This window comes from Ambystoma mexicanum, chromosome 2q, assembly GCF_040938575.1.
Source record: "Ambystoma mexicanum isolate Mex_15411 chromosome 2q, UKY_AmexF1_1, whole genome shotgun sequence".
NCBI lineage: Eukaryota > Metazoa > Chordata > Amphibia > Caudata > Ambystomatidae > Ambystoma > Ambystoma mexicanum.
The window spans coordinates 1,426,831,368-1,426,848,648 of record NC_090924.1 but is presented as its reverse complement, the minus strand read 5'-3'; the positions used below and the strand labels follow the sequence as shown (position 1 = coordinate 1,426,848,648).

General features: G+C 45.4%; 1 protein-coding gene across 1 annotated transcript in view; it reads right to left on the bottom strand.

The window, feature by feature from the left end:
• NSDHL (NAD(P) dependent steroid dehydrogenase-like) overlaps positions 1-16,741 on the bottom strand; it is a 58,869-nt gene extending 42,128 nt beyond the window's left edge. The window contains exon 1 of the mRNA XM_069648941.1: positions 16,600-16,741. The gene's annotated coding sequence lies outside the window, so the exon portion shown is untranslated. The remainder of the gene's footprint in view (positions 1-16,599) is intronic.
• Between the last annotated feature and the right edge of the window lie 540 nt (positions 16,742-17,281).

Below are 17,281 nucleotides of genomic sequence, written 5' to 3'. Positions count from 1 at the left end.
AATATATGTATCGTTATAAATGCATTTCGCCAATAGCTCAGTGTTAAAATCTGCATTGGCATAAAGCATTTGACCTAAAACATTTGATCGAATTCTTTGGACCCTTTATCTTTTCGGTCAAATTTTATTAAATATATATATATATATATATATATATATATATATATTGGATATGGTTATAGATTTGATTGAGATTAGGTCAAATGTTTTAGACCTTAAAATCACATTTAACTCTTATAGCATAACATTATGACACTAGCGCTCGAGCACTATCCGTAAGATCAATTCAATTATTTACAACCCATCCAAGTTAGGTTAAGCTGTTTTTCTAACTGAATACCCTGTGATAACTTGCAAGTGCATCCTACTGAACAAACGGTTATACGATGTACTGCCACTTACTGCATGCAAAATAATGTGCAAAGACATATGTACTGCACCCCACAGCCATACGCTATGCAATCATTTAACCTGTAAATCAACGCACCTGTACTACTGGCATTATATGTATCTCAATGCTATGTATTTCTAGCTTACCCACCACTCATGCATGTCCATGCAGTCTTTCTGCGTAGATAATTTAGGCAGGTGTTACCACTTGTACAAAGCAGAGCCCCTCGTGTACTCCTCATCTGTGCCTACGCTGCAGACCTTCTGCAAGCCCTGCTACTAATCAGCTATTTTTGTGTATACGTGCACTAACACTGTATAAGTATAGCTACCAAACACCACTGTAACATACTTCAGTAGCATGTAAACCCTGCGTCTCCTAGGCACATTGCTGACACTGCTCACTATCACAGACAACCATCGCTCAGAGCTCGCCAAATACAACAATCACAACACATCTAACTCTCAAACTATGGACTTCACGCGCAGTCCCACTAAATACACATAATTTGCAGCCACGCACGTTCCAAACAATCAATCTAGACAATGCAGACTCAGGTCTCGTACACTCCCCCATGCACTTACACAGCCAGTCCCATCAAGACAGCACTCAGAAACACAAGACTGGGCTCACGGGCCTCTGCCCAAGTAATTCACACTCACCTCCGACTAGCAAACATCAACAGGAAATTCAAGTGTACCCGAGGCATACCCACCTACAACACTACCTCACTACGGTCCTCCCTACCTAACACAAGTACCACCTCACCTCCTACATAAATAAACCGCCAACTGCTGCACTACAAATGAGCCCTACTCAATGTACGCTCTATTAATGCTCACGCACTAGAAGTTAATGATCTGATCATCAAAGAAGATCTTGACATACTAGCCATTACGGAAACATGGCTTCACAAAGCCTCTGGCCCTGCTATCGCGCTAACTCTACCTTTAGGCTACTCTATTCTCAGACAGAATAGGTCAGCTAAAATAGGAGGGGGAGTTGCTCTCATCTTTAAAGAAACCGCCTCTAGAAGACCCATCCCCAACATAAGTGAAGGGAACGCAGATATCCTGTCAGTCAAACTAGCACTCTCTCCTGGAAATACTATAAATATCCACGTCATCTACCGACCTCCAGGTCCCCTCCCGACTTCCAAGGACAAGTCACACATCTCATAGGGAACACCATTAAAAAATCTACCAAAACCCCACTCTGAGGCCACCTAAACCTATGCTTCAATGACCCAAATGGCAAAACTGCCCTCTCAAGGGACCGTCTCGATATGGGTTTCTCTCAGAAAATCACTTCTCCGACTCACATCAAAGGCTGAACCCTAGACTGGGTGATAGACCATAACTGAGACACAGACATCATCTCTAATACTAGCCTGCCATGGACAGACCACAACTGTCTAGTATTCACCATCCCTCTTATACCAACCACGAAATCTACCACATCAGCACCTGCTACTTTAGCTAGACGTGCTAAAAAAACTTACAGCAGACAACCTCAAGAACCACCTAAACATCCCATGTCTGGCCCCACCATTCTCACCTGACCCTAACGTCTTAGCAGATATCTTCAAAGACACCATAAGCACTGCTATCAATGCTGTCGCTCCGCTAGAAAGCAAAAAAGAAATCAAATCAATCCACTCCAACTCATGGTTTACGGAGAAGCTCCAGATCCTGAGAAGAAGCAAGCGCCAAGCCCTTAAAGCATGTCAGATAAACCCTTGTGACAGCACCAAAAATAGCTTCCATGCTATTGCAAGAAAATACAAAGACACCATATTTAATGCGAAATCTGAAGCCTACAATCAGCGCATCGCCACTGCTAATTTCCAAACTAAAGAACTTTTCACTATCTTCAAAGAATTTACAGTACCACCCACCAGCACGGATGAGATCGTTAAAGATAAAGCAGGGTGTAACAGCATTCAAACGGCCATGCTAAACAAAATAGAACTCCTCCAAAACAAAATCGAAGACCACTACAAAAACCTTCCAAAGGAGAACCACCCCAGGCAGACCGCTCCTAATTCCAAAATGAACAACCTCCCAGAATTTGCATTTAGGGAAATCTCAGAAGCTGATGTCATTGACATCCTGAAACACCTCCTCAAACCCTCACAATGCAAAGATGCCATATGCCCACCCAAAATTATCAAGGAATGTGCAGAGCAACTCGCACCCCTTCTCGCAGCCTTCATCAACGCCTCATTCGTATCTGGCTCAGTCCCCATCAGCCTGAAAGAGGCATGGGTGCGCCCACTTCTAAAAAAAACCTACCCTAGACCCCACTCAACTGAATAACTACAGACCAATAAGAACTGTCCCATTTCTCCTTAAAATACTAGATAAGGCCGCCCATAGACCAATCCAACAATACCTCGAAACCAACTTCATCCTAGGTAAGAGTCAATCGGGGTTCCCCAAAGGGCATGGAACTGAAACCGCTCTACTAGATCTAAAAAAAATCAAAATCAGCAACATCCTCGACAATGGCAAACCCGCGCTTCTCCTACTCCTTGACCTCTCTGAAGCGTTTGACCTTGTTGATCATAATACCCTTACGAATCACCTCACGCATTCTGAATACTTCTCCAAGCATGCTGCGACCTGGGTCACTTCATTCCTATAAGGCAGGGTTAGGAAAGTGTTCACCAATATAGCTAATGCTGAACCCACTGTCATTCACTGTGGTGTACCCCAAGGATCTTGTACAGCCCCCACTCTTATAATCTTTTTACCAAACCTCTCTTTGATAAACTGGATGCACGTGGGATCACATACATAAACTATGCTGATGACACCCAAGTGCCCCTCCACCTTACAGGGAACTACAAACAGGATACCATCCCCCTACAAAATATCTACTCCACCACACAAGCATGGATGGCAATGAACGGTCTGCCTCAATGGGGACAAGACCGAAATCCTCATTCTTGGGCAAAAATCCACATTAGCCAATCTTGACTCGATATACCTAAACTTCCGTATCGACGACAGTGTCATCCCTGTACTAACCTCAGTTAAAACTCTTGGTGAACACATTGATACTACGCTCTCCATGGACAAGCAAGTTAGCGCTATTGCCTCAGCTTCTGCCCTTAGCACAAAGCTGATCAATGCAATAAAACCATTTCTAACAATGAACAACCGCCTCTCCATTGCCAGAACCACCATAGGAGCCAAGCTGGACTATTGCAATGCTCTCCTAGTCGGCACCTCCAAAATAAAAAACATAGCTAGACTCCAAACCACCCAAAATAACGCTCTCAGAGCTGCACTTAGCATACCTAAAAGAGACCACATCTCACAAGCAAGAAACACTGCACACTGGCTCCCAGTCAAAGACCGCATCGCATTCAAAATCCTCACAACCACACATAAATGCATCAACTATTCAGCACCCACATACCTATCAGACTCGCTTACCATAGCGCATTCCAGCAGGCCTATCAGACTACACTACTCCAACCAACTCACTGTACCGCGCATTAACAGGGACAAGGCTGGAGGTATTGGATTCCCCTACCTCGCCTCCAAACTCTGGAATGCACTCCCAACGGCCCTCAGAGCCGAAACATCTCACCTTGCATTCCGCAAAAACCTCAAAACGGCTCTCTTCAATTAACTCTTTTTCACCCTTATACGACCCGATTCCTATTTGCATATAAGAAGTATAAGCAGTGTATTCTTGTACCACCCATGTATAACCCTGATGATGTCACTCGACCTATGTATGTTTCCATGTATGTAACTAAGCTGTAACACCTATGTAACAAGCGCCACGATGCCCACGGGCTGCTGTGCGCTCAACAAATATGAATAAATAAGCGTACGGAAATATGTGCCTGTCGTTACCCAATACCCTTCTATACATTTCTTGTGAAAAGGTGTCTAGACTTTCCCCTCCATACATCCCCCGACACAAATATCGCAATTGCCTTACACAGAGACTCATGATTAATGCTTGTAAATAGGTGGGATAAAACTCACAATATGTGGAGAAGGTGTAACTCTAGTGCCAGTGTGACAGGTGGACAATGAGAAGCACCGCTTTGCAACAGGCAGTTTTAAGAGCTGCAGGTGCAGTGTGGGTAAGAGTATCGCCTTTAATAGGATGAAAGCCTGTACTTGTTTGGCATCGGATGGCATATGCTTGGCACCGACTGCTGCTCGCAGGCGAGTTTCTGCCTCGATTCATCCTTCATATAAAGATAGCAAATCTGCTGTTCTTGCAAACTCTCCTGTGGGCAGAAGCAACTAGTCAGTACGCTAATGTTATTCACCTACTGGACATAGCCAGCCGGCGTGCATTAAACGCAGAGGAGCCCAATCAACAAAGCCCTGGACCTTACGCAGGACGGAAGCCGAAGGAGGCTTCCTAACACGGGCTGTCACCAGGGCCATGAAAGAAGATTCACAGGGGTAGACAGAAAAACCTCACTCTAAAATAGGTGTTCTATATACCCAAAGGATTTTAAATCGAATAAAAAGGTATTTTAATTTCTAAAATCAATCATAGAGAACAGAATCTGGCTTAGGGTTTTCTTTAAAGAAACAGAGCAGTTACCTCTATGCAATCTTCTGAAAGGCATTCTCCGAGCCTGGCACATATGATTGGTCATTTATAACGCGCTTAATACCCAGAGGTTTCGAACGCGGACCAGGAGAGCGAACCTGTGTTGCTCAGTGTCGTCTTGCTTCCAAGGTGAGCACGTTGCCGCTGAGCTATCCTCCCAAGACATAACGATACCACAGCACTCTGGATCCACGACTGGCCTGTGATTGCCAGCCTCTCAGCTGGTGTTTAGATTTCCAGATCTTGGAACAAGTGTGGATTCCATCGGCTGTACTTCAGCTTTCTGTCACTGGTACAAGAAGGATATCCCCAAATCTCTCTGTACCAATTCTTTCCCGGACGCTTAGGATTAGATAGTGTACTGTGCAACCAGAGATCTAGGGACCACACTACTGCAGCAGCAATAGGGAGGGCCAGAGTAGAGAAAATGCATTCTGGCGGCACAGGGCAGCAGTCAGGGGAGTCTCCCAGTGTACCAGATCACAAATTTACCAAGGGAAAGCAGCAAGCATCAAAAACTGTACGCTAAGGCATTGCCTTACACCCCATTATAGCTGCGGAACATTACTCTTGTTCTCTCATTTATGGTCAGATGGTTATGTCACAGGCATCGCATTACTCTCGAAGACTGGATCCTGAGTTCTCGATACTGGCATCCGAGGTTGACTAACCCTCTGGCGAATAGTAAGTGTGTGAAAACCAGACTCAAAACCTGCTTCGACAAAGGGCGTGAGCAAGGTGAAACTGATCATTTATGGACACAACAATTCCCACTGAGGGCATAATCCCCTTTGTAATCCATTTAGGAGTCAATTTTATGATGTAGATGTATTCCTTCATGCAGTGGAGGCCTTCTGTGGGTCCACAAGAAGGCGATGCCGACAGACCCTGGTGGTCACAATCCACACCGCATACAGCACAAAACACAGATAGCACAGAAGCCACAGAAGCCACATTGCCAAAGGACAGAGCAGGACTTGACAAGATCCTCGAAATTAAATCTTTTATAATGTGCTTAATACTGGAGGCCAGTCTGCAAGCGCTGGTCTGGGTTTTGACCTGTGTTGCTCTGCGTTGTCTTGCTCCGAAGACAAAACGTGCTGCTCCATAGCTATCTTTTTTTATTGTTTATGTCCTCCTTAGCTATCTTCTAAGTGGAGTGCTTTCATGATCAAAGAAATCTCAATCCAGATCAGACATGTGCAAAGTCAAAATGTGAAGATAAGAGGGTGTGGGGTTAAAGTATTAGGTAGCCCATCGTCAAAACACTACGACCACCGGGTACAAACTAGAAATAAGTAAACAATGCAAGGTTATCTTGAGGGAAGGCATCAGTGTGATAATGCTAGAGTGGTGGCGTATCCCTGGACAACCAACAACATGCACAGCTTTGTGTAAACCTACTCTAAACATATAGGGAACCCTGACCGCTCCACCCCTCACCCCCCCCAGTATCTGCTCACTCAAGCCTATAGATTCTAGCCCCTAGTGGTCCTCTGTGACCAATCAAGGTCAAGTACAGGATACTGCCTGTGGCTAGAAAGATGCATCGTTTCCAAGTTTTACAGCAGCACTTCCGGACTCTCGGAGAGCACTGAAACAAGTCAAGGAAAGCCATGAAAGAAAGGGGCCTCCTAGGCCATGTTCTACCCTGCAAAACATAGGAAGGTGCAACATTTTAACTATCCCTGGGGAGTTGAGGAAAGGCACCGACGGGCAGGTTACGACTACCAAGGTCACTCCTGGAAGAGCCACACCAAGAACTAGTAGAAGAATAAGAGACTGTTGGGTTGGAGGAGGGGGTGAATGAATGATTTGATACCGATTGGGATGATTTTAAAATGAAGCCAAACCAATTTCAGCAGGCCAAGTGAGTATATGGTACACTAAATAAATCTCGTGGGTGTTGCATACATTCTAAAGGTATCTTTTGTTTTTGCATTAATTGCAGACAAAGAAAGGAGGTGGAGGGGGAGGCAGAGATGGCTCAACCGTGTTGCGCACTTGTGGCTGGCAGGGGGTGCGTTGAATCTAGATCTCTGCCCCTGCAGAGGTGCAAGGGCCTGGGATATGGGAAGCTGTGCTGATATGGGAAGCTGTGCATGCTCAGCAGATGCCAGATGGTCGGTCCAGAATGGCCAGGATTATAAGAAAGTAATTGCGGGTCCCTCTGGAATGTTGTAGTAGATCACTCCCTGATACTACAGTGCACAGGCTCCTGCACTTCCAGGTCACAGTTATGACATATGAAGGCCCCCAAACACTTGTACAAAGAAAGGAAAAATATTTTTCTAAAAATAATCAAATAACGTTGGGCAGGGTAAATATACACTTATCAGCGCTTCTGTTCTCATAGCAAATGAGTCAGGGCACGAGGTATGTAGGGATGGAGGGAGGGAGGGAGAAGAGGGCATCAGCACTGTGATGAGGAAGGCATGGACTAGGTGTAAATACTAGGCTCTAGTATTTACCAGAATCTTCGTCTGCACGGACTAATGTCAGACATTTCGTGGGGGCTAACCCTTCAAATGTTAGGAGAGGAGCGAATTTCAGAGACTGTGGGGGAGGGGCAAATGTACTTGAGTGGTGGCATTAACTTCTTTACACATTCTAATGAGACTATTCTGTTGCAAGCAGTTAGGTGTGCGATTTCAGACCTGAAGAAGTGTTAAGGACTGCTGTGAGAATGAGCTACCGCTGGTCTCTCAGTCCCTCCCGTGACATGCAAGTACTAAGCGTTCATCACGATTTCAATTGCCTAAAAATGTATGCATACGATTTCAGGTGCCAAAAGTGAAACATTTTACATTAGTAACTGCAGGGCATTTGTTTACTGTGCAGTCGTGGGCACAGTTTTTTGTCTGTGTCCTGTCCGGCTAAGGCGCTGTAGTCAGCCAGGTCAAGTCAGCACAGCGGCTATTCAAAATTTGAATGAACCTGCTAATGTACCTCACCCACCCTTTTGTCAACGGGCCAGTTAAGGGACCAGTAAATAATGACGCTGAGCTTTGATTTGCTATACTTTAATGGAATGTGTCAAGCGGACTGAGTAGTTGTGTTGGCCAGACAATTTTTACATGCTCGTCTTTAGGCCACGCCCATCAAGTCAGACCACGCCCGTCATGCAAGCCATGCCCCCAAATGAGCCTCCTGACCCCAATTTCTTACCCCACTTAAAGCATTCACATTACTAGTAATCAGCTTAAGTATTAAGAGCATATTCTAAGAGATTAAATGTAAAAACCACCTTAGGCCAGAAGGAAGGGTCAGGCATGCGGGGCAGCAGCTCCTAGAGGGAACACAGTCGACGGAGGAGAGTAGAGAAGAGGCCCACAATCCTTCCAACAATGAGAATTACTACCAAAAAGTTGGTTTCTGAGGTAAAATGTCTCATCGCTGCCCACGGAGTCAAATGGAGGATGCTGCAGGGCTCAGAGGCCAGGACCCAAGGAGGCACGAGGAATGTGAGATGAAGCAGTCTGGAGATCTACCACTGTATTAGTGCAAACCAAGGGATATACGCTCAAGGAGCACAATAGTACTACGGGGCTTGTTAGGATGAGGACGTTAAGGCATCATATAGAACAAATCCCAAAAAGCTACCCTTTTAGTTGAACAAATTTTGTTGGGGACAATTATTGACACAAAAGGAGTGATGGTACCATTTTTCTAAACATACATATATATATATATATATATATATATATATATATATATATATATACACACATACATATAATGGTCAGTCAAATCAAATTTATTTTATTCATACAAACATAAAAATGAAGCCCCCTTAAAAAAAAAAAAAAAAAAAAAAAAAAAAAGGGACCTATCGTGCTCCTTGAGCGTATATCGATTTAGGACAACCCTTGTGGTTGGTTGAGCACTTCCAAAAGCAATAATGGAAAGTTTTAATATAGTGTCTTTTTCCGAGGACCTGTACAAAAAAATGTCTACAGATGCTGTCAATTCTTGGGACCCCAGTCTCGGCAACTGGACCCACTCCACCAGTCCTTCATAATGATGTAGAACTCCTCACTCAAAAAACAAACAAAAAATAATCAATCGAACACAATCACATGGCCAACTCATGATCGAGTATCTAAAAGCCGGTGTTATCCCTGAAGGGCTTCAGATCAAAAACATCCCAAGGGTATTTTTAGATAACTCAAAATTTATGAAAGGTTTCAGTGGAGTTGGTAACAAATGTTTCCGAGACTGGGTAATCCTTATAATTGAGACAGCAGAAGAAGGGAAGAAACAAGAAGAAGAATTGATTGTGCTAAAGAAAAAAATAATAATAATAAATGAAGTCTCTGTGATTCCAGACATTAAAACTGTTCTAGAGAAAATGAACGACAAAATGGAAAAATTTAAGACCTTTACTTCGGATTAAAAAAAATTGGAAACTAAAAAAAGATATTTCAAACTACAAGAAAACGCCTATCCTCATCTGGTGCCAAGTTTCTTTCAACAATACAGCACTAATCAAGCAAATTGGAAGTGACAGCCGAACACTAGGTCCAAAAATGGGAAAAGATTTGTCACTCTCTCTCACTCCTCTAACAGTAGTGACTCAGACTCGATCACAGGCGCTCCCAACCGTAGTGGAAGTGGTCCCCCACAAAGAGGACAGTCTTTTCAATAGCGTGGAAATCGGGGAAAACCCAGACAATGGGGCAACCACGCCATGCGAACACGCCAATGGCTTCTACCACCACAGAATTGGTGAATCCCATCTTAAATATCAGCACACATTCCACTACTCATACAGAAAGAGATGTACTCACCAAGGGACTCCATTGTTTTCCCGCATGTAAGGCAGATCTATTTCAGACAGAAATCGAGATGCAGAATTTTTCAGAACTCTAAGACTTAGATTTCTTCCATAATAGGGACGATCCCCCTAGAGCAGACAACAACAGATCTGGCAAAAAAACACTGTCCACATTTATTCCCACCCAATCTATGGTGTCGCCTGAGATCCTAGCATTTGAGAATAAAATCCTCAGATTTGTGAACTTTCTCTGTAATAACACGAACAAATATAGAGATGATCTCTCAAAAGCTGAACCGCTTGAACTTAAGAATCTAGAGGAAAATGCCTCCTTTGTGATCAAGCCAGCAGACAAGGGTGGGGGTATCGCCCTTTGGGACTCCGTCCTATATAAATTAGAAGTAGAAAAACAACTCTTTGATACTATGGTTTGCAGACAAATTGGACATGACCCTACCAATAAGATATTGGAAGAAATTACAAGTCTCATGACACATGCAACAGGAGAGGGTTGGATCACCGATAATGAAAAATCTTTTCTCATCAACAGACAACCTATGACGGCAGATTTCTACTGCTTACCAAAGATACACAAAAGCATCAGTACTCCCCCTGGCCGTCCTATAGTATCGGCCATTGGCTCATTACTTGAACCTTTATCTATTTATGCTGACGTATTTTTATGACCTTTCGTCAGCAAAATGAGGTCTTTTGTTCAGGATTCCACTTCAATTATTCAAATCTTGGAGTCTCTATCCAGCCATACCCAAGATATTTTTGTCACACTTGATGTGGAATCCCTTTATACCAACATTCAACAGATTCAATGCATTGCAGTCATGCACCAATTTTTGGAGAAAAGAAATGAGAAGCAACCACCTTCTGACTTTTTAGCAGAATGCATCCATCCGGCTCTTACCAATTTTTTTCTCATGTCTGTTTTTCCAACAGCACCATGGTACAAGTATGGGGGCAACCTTTGCCCCCGATCTGGCAATTCTGTACATGGACAACTTCAAAGGCAAGTCTGTATACGCTGATATCAACCTCTTCAAAAAGAACATCGTAGCATGGCATCGATATATTGATGATATATTCATGATATGGAGAGACGAACTTGAAGAACTCAATGCGTTTGTCAACTGGCTGAACATGTGCGAAATTTCCATCAATTTCACCATGGCGGCCCATAAAGATAGCATTTCTTTTTTGGAGCTTGACATCTATCGAATGACAGACAATAAGATTGGGACAAGCCTTTATAAAAAAAAACCTACACAAAACAACATGCTTTTACAGTTCAAGAGCTTTCACCCTCAAAGTCTGAGAGAGAACTTGCCATTCGGACAGTTCTTGCGCATTAGGCACAACTGTACTTAAAAAGAAGACATAAAAACATGGTGTTGAACTTACAATCTAAAGAAAAGAGGGTACCCTGCACATATTGTAAGGAGAGCATACAAAAGAGCTGCGAACATTCCTAGAAATTATCTTTCTAAATAGACCGGAATCTCTATCGATAAGATTACATGCGTGTCTTCTTTTTCTCCTATAAGCAATGGCCTGAGAAAATTGATACTTAAAAACTGGAACATGATCAACACCGAAAGTTTTAATATGCATGCCGAACTTAAGAGACAGATTGGTCCACACGCATCCACAACTCAAGCCCAATGTCCAACAACAAGATACACTTTGGCAACTTCCACCCGTTATAGGGCACTTTAAGTGTGGTAAATGTTTGGTCTGCCAGCTCACCAAGAATATGAAGGAGATTGACCTCAATGGAAGAAAGTGACAATTTAAATCCTTCACTAACTGTGCCACCAAATGGGCAATCTACTGCATCAGATGGTCATGCTGTCTTTTTGGGGGCAGGGATCCAGTGAGCAGTTATGTGGGGACGGCTCACAAAGGAATAAGGGAAGGGGGGGTGCTTGCAGGTGCAACAGAAGGATTGCAGACGCCCCATTTATTTTGACAAGTTTGGAAGATTGTTGGAAGCTCTGCATTTGATCTGTGACACAGGATACGAGACCAACCTGGTCAAGGAGGCCTTTGCCCTAACATTACTTGGGTGTTTAGAATAGGTGAACTGGTGCCGGCAAGCAAGGAAGGTTTTGGGAATTCGGCTTTATTGCTCAGGGGTGTTTTATTGGATCGAGAACCCCAGCTATTGGCTGGTGTGTCTGTTTGGCGCGTCCTGAGTGAGAGGCCAGCTGGGGGAGCCGCCCTGCTATGCCATTAGGATCGGGAGCCCAATCTTATGGCACACCCATGAGCAAGTTCCAGTTTCAGTCCATTCTGAAAAATGCTCAAACTAGGGTGGGCCTCAAGACTTGGGATTTTGGGATGCACTCCTGTAGAAATGGGGCCGCAATAGCAGAGGCAATGCATGGAAAACAGGATTATGAGATCAGGAGGATGGGGGGGGTGGGATTCTGCGCATTTCAAAAGATAGGTGCTCCCAGAGTGGCTTTAAGGGTTGGGTTTGCCTTCTCTTTTTCAGCGACAAGTAGTGCTAAAATGTCAGTATGTATCGTTAGCCAGAGCAGCAGGGCACCTGCATGAGCAAGGTTTCGGCAGGTTTTTCAGAAAGTCAGATATGTGCCATGATAGACGGGGGAAAGAGGGTGTTAGGAGAGCTATAGGACTTCTCCTAATGAATTAGGCACGCACACAATTCTTGGTGGCTCCCTTGGGGGGGGATAATAACTAGAGTACACTGGGATGGGTGAGCCCTTCAATCAAATGGCACAAACGTTGCAAACCATGCATGAGAGATAACATTGTGGTCAGAAATTATTCCGCATTTTGAGTGGCGAGGCATGCCATGTCACCAAGTGGTGGAAAAGTCCAGAAGAGTGTTGGGTCTTATTGTTATTTGACATAGCCTAATCAGTTTGAGGACATGTTACCTTTGCCACAGGGATGGGAATGCTAGCCACTATATAGCAATAGTGGACTCTTTGGTGCAACGCCAGCTCAAGGTGCACTCAGGGGGTGCGCCTGCACAGCGACCCGTCCGGTGCAGCAAATAAAAGGTGCCTTGCCTCCAGCTCAGTGTCATGTAAATTGAAGTATCAGTCTGGTCCAGCGCCTATCAAAGAATCACGCTGTGCGGGGCGCAGCGCTTAAACGCACTTCACAAGAACAGCAGGGGGTGCCGTTCGGCTGATACTGGTTCTTGATAGCCATTTAAGGCACATATTTGGAAGGTAACTGGGGCTGTGTGTTCTAATCGTCTATACATTTGTAAAAAAAAAAAAAAAGGGCTGTTGAAGACAATGATATGTTTAAAAAAATTAATTGCCAGCCCCTTTGGTTTAGGTGCCAACCAAACACATCTGTGAACAGGAGAGAGTCTCAGGCAGAGTTCAGTGAAGCCCTGATGGGTGCTGCGATAAAGTTTGAGAGTGGGGGCACCAAACAATCTCGCAAAGGGCGCTGGCAGACCTGGAGCCGGCACCACTTTGGTGACTATGGGTTGCGTTTACTTAAAGTGGTTGATGGGCTCTGCATCTGGCATCCAGGCTGCAGCATGGCAGCCGGAAAGACATGCCTATATGGGAAAGCTGGAGGAGATATGGCAGGAGGGTAAGCCACTGTGCACCCTGGGAATGCAACATGGCAAAGGTGAAGCAGCAGTCCAAGCAGGTAGGGTACGCCCCCGACAACTCTCACCCATGCAACAGAATGGCAGAGCCTGGCATGGTGGTGCAGTGCTTTAGGCCCTAAAGGTAAGCTACCAGTGGCGATAGTGGAAAAGAAAAAAAGCTCAAGCTGCATAGAAAGTGGAAAAGTCAAACGACTAGCCACAGACCGTCATTGGGTTGCCAATGTCGAACTATCGACAAGCAATTGATGTGGTGTTAAACATGTTTTTCATTTTTGCCGATCAGTGAACTACTGTAAAACATTGTTCGATTAAAACCTGCAGCCAATATTTTCCGCTATTTTAAACAGCCTCACATGTCACATTGTGTCTAATTTTTTGCAAGGAATGCCATCATTAGGCGGTGGGTATAAGAGGAAGTTTGATGTTTCCAGGGGGGTGGATTTAGGAGGCGAGTGCCGACGTTTATGCCAAGGGCATCCCAAGGCACTGCAAGCAGGCAGTTAGGGGGAGCAGGAGTTTAAACTGACTGAGCTGCCACTGGAGGGCAGTGGCAACCGTCCAGGTCAAAAGGTGGAGGGTTGGAGCGCCAGGGTGATCGGTGGAGAGTAATCTGCAAAATTGGGGTAAGCCCCTAATGTCGGACAGGGGGAGGTTTGAAAAAGCTTGCCATTAGCACCCCCCCATCCCTTTGGGTGGCAGAAATAATGGGGCCCAGGCAAGGAAAGAAGCAGCACTTCTGATCATTTAAAAGTACCACTGACTGCTCACGCTGACAGCAGGCCTTTAAGTGAGATGCATCGTATTTGAACTAACGGAGGATGTCGAATACACTTATACAGACCTGAAACGCATTCTCAGAGAACACTTTGCCATTCACAAGAATGGCAACTACTAATACCATGTCTTGCACACCACCAGGCAATTGCCAGGCGAGACCATGGATACATTTGTGACAAGGCTACGTTCGAAAGTAAAACACTACACGTTCCTCCGATACAACAACGAGGAAGCTATCAAGTCGCAAGTAATTGCCGGATGTGAGTCTGTGACCCTCAAAATAAGTTCCTACAAAACCCAGACACTCTGGCCAAAATACTCCTCTTGGCCAGAAACGACCACTGCCCTGGAACCCAAGGTATCGACGATGATAAATCTACACATTGGACTTCCTGCAAAAAGTAGTCACACAACCTACGTTGCCAAAGAGTCCATAAGCCACTGCTCCCGATGTGGATATGACTTCCCACACGAAGGCACGTGCCCTGCTATAGGACAAGAATGTTCCAAATGTGGGGGCGGGTGGGCATTTCAGAACCATGTGTTGCACACCAAGGACACCCCGATAACACAGGCCACCACGACCCAGGTGCCCACCCCATCCATTCAGGAACGACAGACACAGAGCAATAGAAGATATCACACCAGGGATAGGCACAGCACCAGATTCAGACACTCACCATCACCACGTGAGACCAAAAGTAGTAGGCGCATACAGCACCTGCGCACCATCTCGGCATCCACGAGCTAGTCAGAATTGCCATCTACCTCAAAATGAAGATTGAGAGGGTACCTCTATGCCCTAGGAAATCCCAACATGGCAGAACACAGCCCAACATTACCACTCATGATTAAGAGATCCACGATTACAGTGACACTAGCTGACAAGTGTGTGACCTGAAACGTCTCCTTTCGAAGAGTGAAAGATGAATATCACAAAGAACCTGAAGCCAGCAGCAACCATGAGACAGAAGGAAAGGAGAAGTCTGGATACACCAGCGATGAAGACGAGTCAGCAGCAGAAGTGAGTGTTGAGGGCAGTGACAAGCGACCACGTGCAGGTGGGAGACCTTGCAAGACCATAAAGCGACCCCAAAGGTGGATCGAAGAAATGGGGTACGACTTTGTTATGGTGGGGGAGGAGATGTGATGTTGTAACATATAACGGCACACACACAGGACACTGAAAGCAGGGAGTCCGGCCCAAAAATGTGACTGCAGCACATGTGGGAGGGCCAGTTTGAAATAAACAGCAGCCCTTGGCAGACGGTTACTGTGTGGCTGTGTGTTGTAGTATAATCAAACCGATTGAGTCATCAGAGTGGTTGTTTCCCGTGGTCCCTTCAGGCATCAACATTCCACATTGGCCAGTTGGTTTCTGGATCCTCTGGTGGCGGAGCTCGTATGTGGGGTCCACACAATAAAGAGCTTAAATTTACTTACCTGGTTGTGGTGAGTTTCTACACTGTGCCTTAAGTGCGGTGCCCGAGTACCAACGAGCCGCTGCGTGCAGGCTCGGACTGGACTAAAGGGCAATAGGCACATTGCCGAACCAAAAATACAAAAAGGGTTAGTGGGCCAGTTTTTTTTTTTTTTTTTTTTTTTTTTTTTTTTAGGTAAAAGTGGGCCCGTTTTTTTGGCTAATGTGGACACGTTTGACGTGTTACTTCATTGTGCGGCTAGTAGGTTCGACCAGTGTTGCTGAATAAATATTCTTTCAAATGCACAATTTCCATCACATTTTATCACCCTCGCCCTCCCCCTCCTCCTCTTTCATACAGTGACACAAAAGGAACAAATAGCCATTTGCAACTGTGAAACCCTTTTTCATTGATGCCCGATACACTTTTATGGCCCAGTCCGACCCTGGCTGCTTGGGCGCCACAACAAGCACCTTACTAATATAAGCTAATTTGAACTGCTCTGTCAAAGATGATGGTTTAATTTAATGTAAAATTGTAATTTGGGTTATAGAAGTTATATAATTGAGAAACTAAAGCCATTATCGACTCATTGCAGTTCCTCCCATACCTATAAACTCACACACACAACACTGAAGACAGGTGGATATGGGCAAGACAGGTGGATATGGGCAAGGCAGATGGATATGGGCAAGACAGATGGATATGGGCCAGACAGATGGATATGGGCCAGACAGATGGATATGGGCAAGGCAGATGGATATGGGCAAGGCAGATGGATATGGGCAAGGCAGATGGATATGGGCCAGGCAGATGGATATGGGCCAGGCAGATGGATATGGGCCAGGCAGATGGATATGGGCCAGGCAGATGGATATGGGCAAGCTTAGAATGAATCATAACCACTGGGCAGTGGTATAGGCGGTATATGAGCTGCTGGTGTGGCCTGGCAGATCCCTGTGCCCATTGGCGTCACAGCTAAGTAATGCAATGTAAGAGCAGCACTAGCAGCACGCCTCACCTGTGGCCAGGCGCTCGGGCTGCGCAGCTTCCAGCTCCCTGCTCACTCCCTCCTGCTGGGAATACTTATCAGCACTCTGCATCGCCTGACAGTCGGACATATTCAGGCTGCCCGCCGATTGGTGCGCTCCCACAGCCCGGGCCAATCCCAGAGCGCGCCTTCTGTGACCTCATCCACGCCATCGAGCAGCGAATTGAAACGGCGGTCCGTTCTGTTTGCGTTCCACGCCTCGTTATCCATTGCGATCGCCGTGCAAGGGTTGTACTGTCCTAAGAGTAGGAATGAATATCACATTGCACGTCCGGTGTCTTCCAGGATCCTAGATACGAGCGCTCAGGCTTACGCTACAGTCGCTTTGAATAAATACGACGGCTGCCGCTTCAGACCTTTCGGTGAAATAGCGGTTAAATAAGAAGCTCGTTTAGGAACGTGTCTTCGGCGGGCGCCTGTTAACGCGGCGGCCATCTTAGAGCGAGCAGGGCCGCGGCCACCACCAGCAGTCCCTGCTCCAGGCGCGCCTTACACACACGAGACCCCCACTATTCCATGTCACAACGCTCCAAACTATGTTATATCGGATGAGTGACGTGAATACATGAAACCGTTCTGTTTATCGGTGTTATAGTACGTATGGGTTTTATCGGTCACATTTCTAGTCAAAGTGCCATTGCTAATGCTGCTT